The sequence below is a fragment of the Archocentrus centrarchus genome, chromosome 21 (assembly GCF_007364275.1).
Source record: "Archocentrus centrarchus isolate MPI-CPG fArcCen1 chromosome 21, fArcCen1, whole genome shotgun sequence".
NCBI classification, from domain to species: domain Eukaryota; kingdom Metazoa; phylum Chordata; class Actinopteri; order Cichliformes; family Cichlidae; genus Archocentrus; species Archocentrus centrarchus.
In genome coordinates, this window is record NC_044366.1 from 20,428,382 (window position 1) to 20,437,647 (window position 9,266).

Below are 9,266 nucleotides of genomic sequence, written 5' to 3' on the forward strand. Positions count from 1 at the left end.
TCAGTTGGTGGGACGTGTACTGTAAAGCCTGTTAAAGTGAATGTTTTCATCACATTTTCAGGTCAAAGAGCAGTATGTGTTCAATGTAATCAGTCACCTATAATAAGAACAGTAGTTACATTTTCATTTGCATACTTTTTTTTTAGTCTCTGTATATTAGTAAGAATGTTTACAGCTTTGGTTCTTCTCACCCAGATTTTTTGGAACATATAAGGTGACAATGCAAAAAGCTTCCTTCTCTGCTGTCATGCAGCTGTAGATTACAGCGTTTTTTTTCTCAAACCTGCAGATTCTTTAGAGATTTATGAATCTCTAAACTAGAAATGAGTATAAATAGACTACAAATGGATCACATTTTATTATTTCTGCCATCTAATAGAAATAACTTAAATCCATTAGCAATAGTAAGACGCTCTCTCTTTGTTTGAATACGACTTAATGCACAGCTTCAACTCTTGATATGCCAGATGTTATTTTCAGTGAGGACAGCATGTGGGTCAAATCAAGCACAAAAAGGGCCGACTGCACTTACAGTAGCAGCACATCTGTGCACACAGAAACAGAAGATGTGCTCTTCGTTTAACAAATCTCCCACTAATTTAAAAAGCAAATGAGCTTACAACTTAATCTAGGCATTCTTATGCAGGACAGGTGTTACAGATACAGAGTACAGTCAAAGTTATTTAGCGGTTGTTCCCATACAGGAGGTTTGAGTTCCTAGTACTCTGTGATCAGTGCTGAAGGTTAGGAGCATATGTGTACATATACTATTTTCAAACAGCCATTTTCAAAACTTAACCTGCCTAACTGGTTTGATATAACTCACGTTTCAGTATGTGGGCACTGCTGTTAATTCTGTGCACACATCAGTGTTCAGGCAAAAGAGAGGAAATAATAGAAGGGGAAATGGGGTGTAGAATAGCTCATGTTCACATCAGTAATAACCGTTTAGTAAGCAGTGACTTTGGGAGATGTGTGGCATAGTTATGGCCGCGACTACTTTCTTTATGAATCCAAAAGGTATTTATGGTAAAACTTCTTGGTGTCTTGTGTAATCTAGGTCACTAAACTTTGTTGTTAGTACCAACACTGTATGTTTAAGTGAAATGAAGGACATAATATCGAGTGAAAAGTGTTTAATCTTTCAGGTACCTGTAAGGTAGAAGCTGATGGGATCAGCAGCTGCTGTGTTGTTTAAATGTCAGTAAGTGTGCAGAAACTAATGCTGAATGTTAACTCAGGAGTTACAATTAAATAGTAAGGACATTGAGAAACACTCACATTGTTCCATTTTCAAGTTTTTTTTTTTTTTGTTTTGTTTTTTTTTTTAGCTTAATAGCACCTTACTTTGGAGTGCTTTGCTTAGAAAGATAATCCATAGTGCACTTTTGCAGATAGCACCCGTATCTTGGGTGTGGTATGTAGAAGTATTACATGTTTAAAATGTCACTTAAGTTAGTCATGACCACGGAGATGTGTCTGCAATCAGTATGACGCTACCCTCCCTCAGATATAGTCACACTGGCCAGCTTCAAAACAAAGCCAGCTGTACTATAAAGGGCCCCACTCACCCTGGACATTACTTGTTCTGCCTCCTGTGAAGAGATACAGATTGATCAGAAGCAAAACTAACATAAAAATAAAAACAGTTTCTTTCTACAGGCAGTGGATGCATAAGCCCTCCTCCCCTCCCTAAGATTGAGGTGTAATAAGCCCCTAGTCCAAGGACTGGAAGTGCATTAAGCCCCTGTCACTTTGCACCATATATTAATATCATGTTGCACTATTACCTTTGTGTATACTGCCTCACTTGTGTTTTAGTTTATGTTTTTAGATGTATTTTCTTTTCTTTTGCTGTCAGTCCTAGAGCTGTTTGTTCTATTCTGTTTGAATCTACTGTGTTGTTGTGGAATCACCTGCAGGCCAAAGGGCACAGAAGTTTCCCATTTGCCAGCTCGGTTAAGCTGAAATTACAGAGTGTATGTAAGAATTACGACAGTTTATTTATGAGCAACAAGTTGTAGGTAAAAGGCAGACAGTGTGGACATGTCACCATTAGGAAGGCTGTGTAGAGGTTTTTGAGATATAATATTTCTCTAACAAATAGAGAGGAAAGAGAGTCTTCAGCAAAATAAACTAAATCAAAGAATAAATCAACTCTTTCTTCTCTACTTCATTTCTGCAATAACAAACACAGAGCCCTGAAAATATAAACCTTGGAAGTTGACTGAATAAAGCGAAAGTGACACAGATCTGTGTAGAATATTAGTTCTAATTAATTAGTTACAGAGCATGCAAGGGTATGCAAAGATTTGTGCACAAATGGAGCAATTTGCTCATTTTCAAGTGAATATTTGTAAATACAAACCCTGCTTCAACAAACTTAGAAAATATTTAACTCTATTGAATTAATTGTGGCATGTGTAAAAGTTTGGGCCTTCAACTTGTAAAAGACACAAAATTTCATTAACTTGCCCGACCTTAACTGACTTGTCCCTAGGACTCAGCTGATGATGCTTTCAGACCCTGCTAAATTCTCTTAAAACTTCAAACCTCATGGCAACAATCAGCAGCCCTGGGCCTTTCTAGGCTTGACTGAAGATCTAAAATGAAGTTAACTCTCATTAATAACTGCCAGTTAAGGGGATCTATGGAAGGCTAGTAAAGATTCAGAAGACTAAGAACAACTGCGAGCCTGCTGGGCAGAAAAGTGACGCAGACCTCCCCACACGACTGCAAAAGACCTGCAAGAGGGTTTAGAAGGTTTGACAAACACTGCACACAAGGTATGTACCAGGAAGTTCATCTGTGAGTCCATCACAAAAGTCAGTGTCTGACATATTCGAAGCAATAATAAGCCAGAGTCATTTTGAAAACAAGCGCTCCTGACACATAAAGTTCAAAATGAGCCAGAATCACCAAAGATATGTTTGGAGAGAAAAGGGGCAGCATTTATTGATAATAGCATCATGAACACTGGTAAACATGAGGGTGGAAATACTAGGCTTTGAATGCAAGCTGGCTTCTATAGCGAAACAATAACCCAAAGTGCAGAGCTCAAAATCCAACTTCAAGGAAGGAAACACAAGCTAAAGCTTTTGAAATGAACCTTTGTAGTCCCCTCAGAAATCTTAATGTTAAAAATAGCCTGAAGATATCACAGAACTTGCCATGAACTGTGTGTACAAAACAAATAACATGTTTATAACTCTTCTGCTTTTGGTGCGCAGTGAGTGAGTTCTTTCCAATACTGGGTTTTCTCACTAAGCCTATATAAAGCTTTCCTATTATTAGACATATTTTCCATTAGTATATACTGCTTTGTCACAACGAGCCTATTAAAAGATTTTCTATTATAAAAGTTGGCCCATGTACTCTAGTGCTGCATGGCTGTAAAGGCCAAATTGAGCCGACTCCAAATCCAGCGATTATTGATAAACAGCTGCTCACTGGTTTCCATATGAGATAAAAACAAAAAAGGCCTTTGGATTTCAGATCTGCAGAACGTTCTTCTTACTCAGACTCCCTGTGCAAGTAATTGTGATGGTATTTCAAGCAACTTTCTATCAAAATATATTTAGCATATGCTGTTCACTGCAACACACCCAAAGTCACAAATGACAGGAGGCACATGTGGGTGGAGAGTCATAATTTAAAAACAATTTTGTTCTGTGTCCCAACATCAAGGTGAACCGTGATCTGTGTCAAGCAAAGAATAGCCGGTATTGATCTGTTTACAGCAGGAAAATGTCTTCTTTCCGCTGCTCCCTGCTTTAGAGGTCACAACAGTGGATCATCTGCCTCCTTCACTACATCCATGAACCTCCTCAGAGGTCTCCCTCTTCTGCTCTTTCCTGGCAGCTCCATATTTGTCTAATGTCTCCACTATCCCAGCCTTGCCTTTCTAACTTGGTCTTAAACCACTCGACCTGAGCTGTCCCTCTGATCTACTCATTTATAATCTTGTCCATCCTGGTCTCTGGTCTCTCCCAATGAAAATCTTAGCATCTTCAACTCTGCCACCTCCAGCTCTGGCTCCTGTCTTTTTGTTAGTCATCCTAGCAGGTCTCACTACCATCTAGTAAACTCTTGCGGATATCCTTCACCCCCTGACACTCATCTCCACCCACAGCCCCCCTGACTGCACGCTCTTCTTTACTTCTCATGTGAACTGTGTGTTGCATTGGATGGTTGACCTCCAGGTATCTACTTTCACTTCCTCTACATCTACTTTTGCAATGTCTTAAGCAATTTAAAGCATCATTATTATTTCAAATAGTCTAAAACTGAAAAAAAATCCCCAAACTCTGGAAGATATGATAGAAAAATCCTATTTTCCTCTGTGTGTATAGTAACGAAATTTCAAAACAAAGCTCTAATTGTGAGACTGATGTATTTAATTTAATCTTTACATTAAAAAAATAAAGTCTAAGCAAACCTATTTAAGTTGTAAATAATAATGATCAGGCCCTTACACTTTCACACACATCAGCATGCGCAGAAGTTGAGGTTTGACTGCGTGCCTGTCAAACTGTTTAGCCCTGGACTCTTATCAGATGTTGCCCAACGGAGTTACAAATCATTTTCTATGTGCATGATGTGACATTTGAAAACATCCACCTTCCTGTGTCTGATATCAAGATTTTCGCAAGATAAGATGGCCCCACGGGTTAGAACTCGATATTGGCATGCCATGTTCAGACCCGGGCTGTGATCACATATGTGAAGTTTAGGGCAAAGTGTACATTTGAGCTACAGCATTTTCACGTTATATGCTGAAGCACTGAACTTTGCATAGTTAATTGCATTCAGTGAAAAGTCCATTTTATTTTTTGTAAGTAGCCTAGGAAGGTGTGTGTGTGTGTGTGTGTGTGTGTGTGTGTGTGTGTGTGTGTGTGTGTGTGTGTGTGTGTGTGTGTGTGTGTGTGTAAAACTCCGCTACTATCATAACTTTAACTGAATGTGTAGAATATCAGGTTTCCGGGACAGATGAGGCAGCCAGAAGAGGTGATCAAACAATGGCAAATGGCCCAAAAAAAAGAAGAAAAAATGCTCAAAAATAACAACACTGCTGGACATGAAACATCTGCCTACCAAATTTTGGCACATGGAGGTGAAACCTATTGGAATTGGTAACATTTTGAAGTTTTAGGGGACACTACTGAGCCATTTTATCATACCCAAGAACCAAAACTTACATCTGACTTGTGCAAACTTGAACCACTCAAAAGTGCACTTGATAGTTCCTGATATGAGAGATCATTCTCACTACTCTGCACTCAGACTCTACTTACTTACATATCTTCAAATGAGCTTGTCAGAATAAACCAAAAACCCGCCTTTCTGCCGTAGTACAAGATTTCTGCAGATTTTGTTTAAAACCTGGGCATCAAGGGTAGTACAGGGCATGGTTACCAATTTGTCCAACTTGTGCTGTGTCCCATGTGCAAATGTGCAATATGAGGAAACTGTGATATTTAAAATACTTCACTTGTACTGCTGTTTTCAGCATTGTTATTCTCTCTGTATGGTGGCAGTCGGATTAGCAGGAGATTAAAAACGTCTGCAGATACAGGAGCGCCATCTACAGACGTGAACTTGCAGTGGCAGGTTTCAGCATGTCCAAGCATCTGCAAAAGCAATGCCATTATATAACTGCACAAGTTACAGTTAAGACTTATTATGTAATATATAATACATAATTTTCATTAATCAGTGCATTCGTGCAGTGGTGTGGGGAGTTGTTTTGATGTGACAGATATAAAACGGGGATAGAAAGGTCTTACATTCGGTCTGAGAGGTTAGTGCAGACTTAATGTGTATACCAATGTGGAGGTATACCTTACTCTGTGTAGTCATTGCCATAAACAGCAATTAGATTCTAAATCACAGCCTATTCCTCTTATCTGAACAGCCTGTTTAAATTTATATTAAGGCAAAAAAATAATAATATTAAGGCCTGACACATAGATAACTAGAAAGGGAGCCTCGGCAAGTGAAAGTCACATTTAAGCGAGCATGCCAGCACCGACCACCATTCAGTACACAAACACCTGTTCTGCTACTGTGAGAGGTCAAAATGTGAAAAGAGCTTACGTCAGGGCCGTGAAAGTGGGGTACCTAAATGGAATATAACATTAGTGTTATGTTTACTGTTGTAAAATAAAATCTAGCTAATAATCTGGCTGGATATATTGGTGTTTATGTTAGGTGATAAGATTAAAAGAAAATTGCCTGCAGAGCACTTTTATTTGAGTATTTTTCTGTTTCTAAAATAACTTGCTCCGTATCTTTCAGCTTTTGCTACATTTCAACATAAAAAATGTATTTTGCTCTCCATTGAATTTATATACTTTTCACAGTCTTACTTAGGAAACAGTTAACAAGTATTGATTAAAATGAACCCCCCTGCTAAAACAGAAAAACACTGATTACAAAAACACTGTAGTCATAATTAGAACCTGAGTGATATATCTGTTGGCATCTTTGTTTTGTTGTTCCATAATATAATGCAAAGCCTGCACAGCTAATTTGGGGTATACATTTCAGTAAGGCTAATAAGCAATAACCCAAGCATTTTGCCTCTTCAATAAAACTTTTAACATGGGATGTTTGCATGTTATAGGCGGTAAACACTAAGAGAAGTTTCTGCTCACCAAAAGCCTACTTAGAGGAGCTAAAATATATCTTTTATACTTTAGTAGCCTTAATTAACACAGAGATCACTTAAAACGTAGTATTCGTGCATTCTGGTATTCTTGCTTTTAGTTAGGGCAAACGTCTCAGTACTTTTTCCACCAAAGTTTTGTTGATTTTATTGATCTGACCCCCAATCCAGTGTTGTCAAGATGACTGACAACATTTATGCTGTGGAAAAAGACTTACGTATATTGGAAAGTTAATTTTTTTCCAATTTGGTTTTGTTAAATTATTTTAGCATTTAAAATGTAAAATGTTATCAATAGTAACAAAAAATGATGAGTCCCTGAGCTTTAATTTTCAGTTACAGCTTGTGTGGTTGCAAACACATTGGGTGCGTACCTCCTGTCTCCTTTTTCTAACCACTTTTGGTGGGTGGAAGAATTCATAAGGATTTGGGAGAGGAGAGGAGAGGAGAGGAGAGGAGAGGAGAGGAGAGGAGAGGAGAGGAGAGGAGAGGAGAGGAGAGGAGAAATAAAACGTGCATATTATTTCATGTAAACTAGAAAAACCTAAGAGAAATAGTCCTTCATTACAAAGCCTGAAATTGTGAAGAAGGTACACAGGGCCAGACTTGCTAAAGGTCTACATCAGCAGTATAGCGCAATGCCTTTTTTGTTTTTTTTTTTATAACATTAAGTAAACTCCAGGATTTACTAAAAAGGCACTGTGTCAGTTTTGCGACTGAAAGTTATGGATGGGGTAGTTTTGCGGCATGAGTATTTGTATTTGTATGAGTTTTGTTTACAAGAGCAGAATATTTGATTGAATTGCGCAAACGTAATTTACTATCATTTGTCACACGTAATTTACTGTAAATTGCGCAAACTCTAACGCCTAAAATAGCATGCCTTGTGGATCTGATGTTGTGATGGTTGCCTCTAGGCGTGTTTTGTTTATTTGGAATGAGAGAGGGAGATGTTATCAGAACGAGTGCGTATTGGCACACTGGGTGGATGGCTCAAAGCTGGGAGCTCAGTGCCAAAACTCTGACTCCTTACTCGAGTGTTTAGAACCGAGCTCCACTTATTTCTGCTCCTCGGTAATATTGGCATTTTTTTCTGAAACAAAGCGGAAATTAAATGAACTGTCTTTTTCTCAGCAGTGCGCACACAACGAGCGACTTCTCTGGATTGACTCTATGTCTGTCAAAATGCAGCTATTAATGGGACTACGACAGTGCGTTATACTAGTGTCTGAATGTTGCAATGCGTTGGGAACAAAACAAAAGGATGCGCGCATTTACCTGTGGCACAATAATAGTATCATAATAACATAAGGACAACTCGTGATCTGAAGGTAAATGTTTGGTTTTCTTCTACGCATCGTACAGATAATCTGTTACAGACAGACTTCAGGTTTATACTTAGAATAGTTTTTAATAATGTAGCTCTCCTCTGAGTCTCAGTCATCACATGCACAGTGCCCAGCGATTTCTATCAGAAAAGTAATCCCTTATATAAAACATACTTATTCTCCTTCATCCTCCTCTCATTTATCTGAATTGCCACGATGTTTTCAGAGATAAACCCATGCGTAAAACTCGAGCTTACACTGTTAGAAGGCCTACATCACTCTCTTCCTCATGACATCAGCTGATTTTAAGCAGCCAGTTTGCGCTGCTCGTGATAAAATGCTGGTTATTATTGTAGTGAACTGGCTGGGTCTTTTGTACTATAAATTATAGCGCACTGTTAGTAGCTTAGCCTGCGACTGCGGCTTCATAATAATTTGTCCCGCTTAGTAAATAGCCTATAAAATGAAATAAAATTAAAATACATCTCTCCTATATGTTCCTGTTGCAGAGTTGATCCAGTGTGGGCTCCTTAGGGTTTCTATGACCAAAGTAAAATTCTCTCCATGCATCAGTTGACCCAAAGTAAAAAGAAAATAAAATCCTAAAGGCTGCGATGCAGCAGTTGACATTTCTAATGAAGAACCTTGAACGCGCGACTGGACAAGAAAGGGATTTTCTTCCAGCAGTCTGATGTTCAGAGTTCAGCTGTGAGTCTATATCCTCTTGTTGAAAATTCAAAACCCCTGCAACAGGTTACGGAATGAAAGGGAAAATGCAATTATAACTAATATACACATGATGTGCGTCTGTCAGGTTTGTCGATCGATCGCTTTCATGAATGGTCGCTTATGGGAGGGCATTATCTCCTCTCCTTTCATAAAGGATGCTCAAAGTTTACTCAAACAGTCCTATGCTAAAGGAGGTAATAAAGGAAGCATCGAAAATCCTTTCTTGGGGGATTAGTATGGCTGCCACGCAGATACTTCCGGGTCACGTCAATCAATTAGAAACCTTCCTCAGCGGTAGACTCCCTGAACGCACCCCACGGTCAGCTATCTGACAGTGAGGTGAGAGGTTTGTAAACACTGCACATCCTGGAACATACCAAATCAGGGGGGGTCGATGACCTTACACCAATGCCTACACTTCAATTTCATAACAGCACAAAGTATTTCATTTTGTTCCGCTGGAAAATTAGCACACATTCTTTCGTGTATTGACTTTTGTTCATGACACTAAAAAGGCAAACATTTGCTTTACTGACTACAAT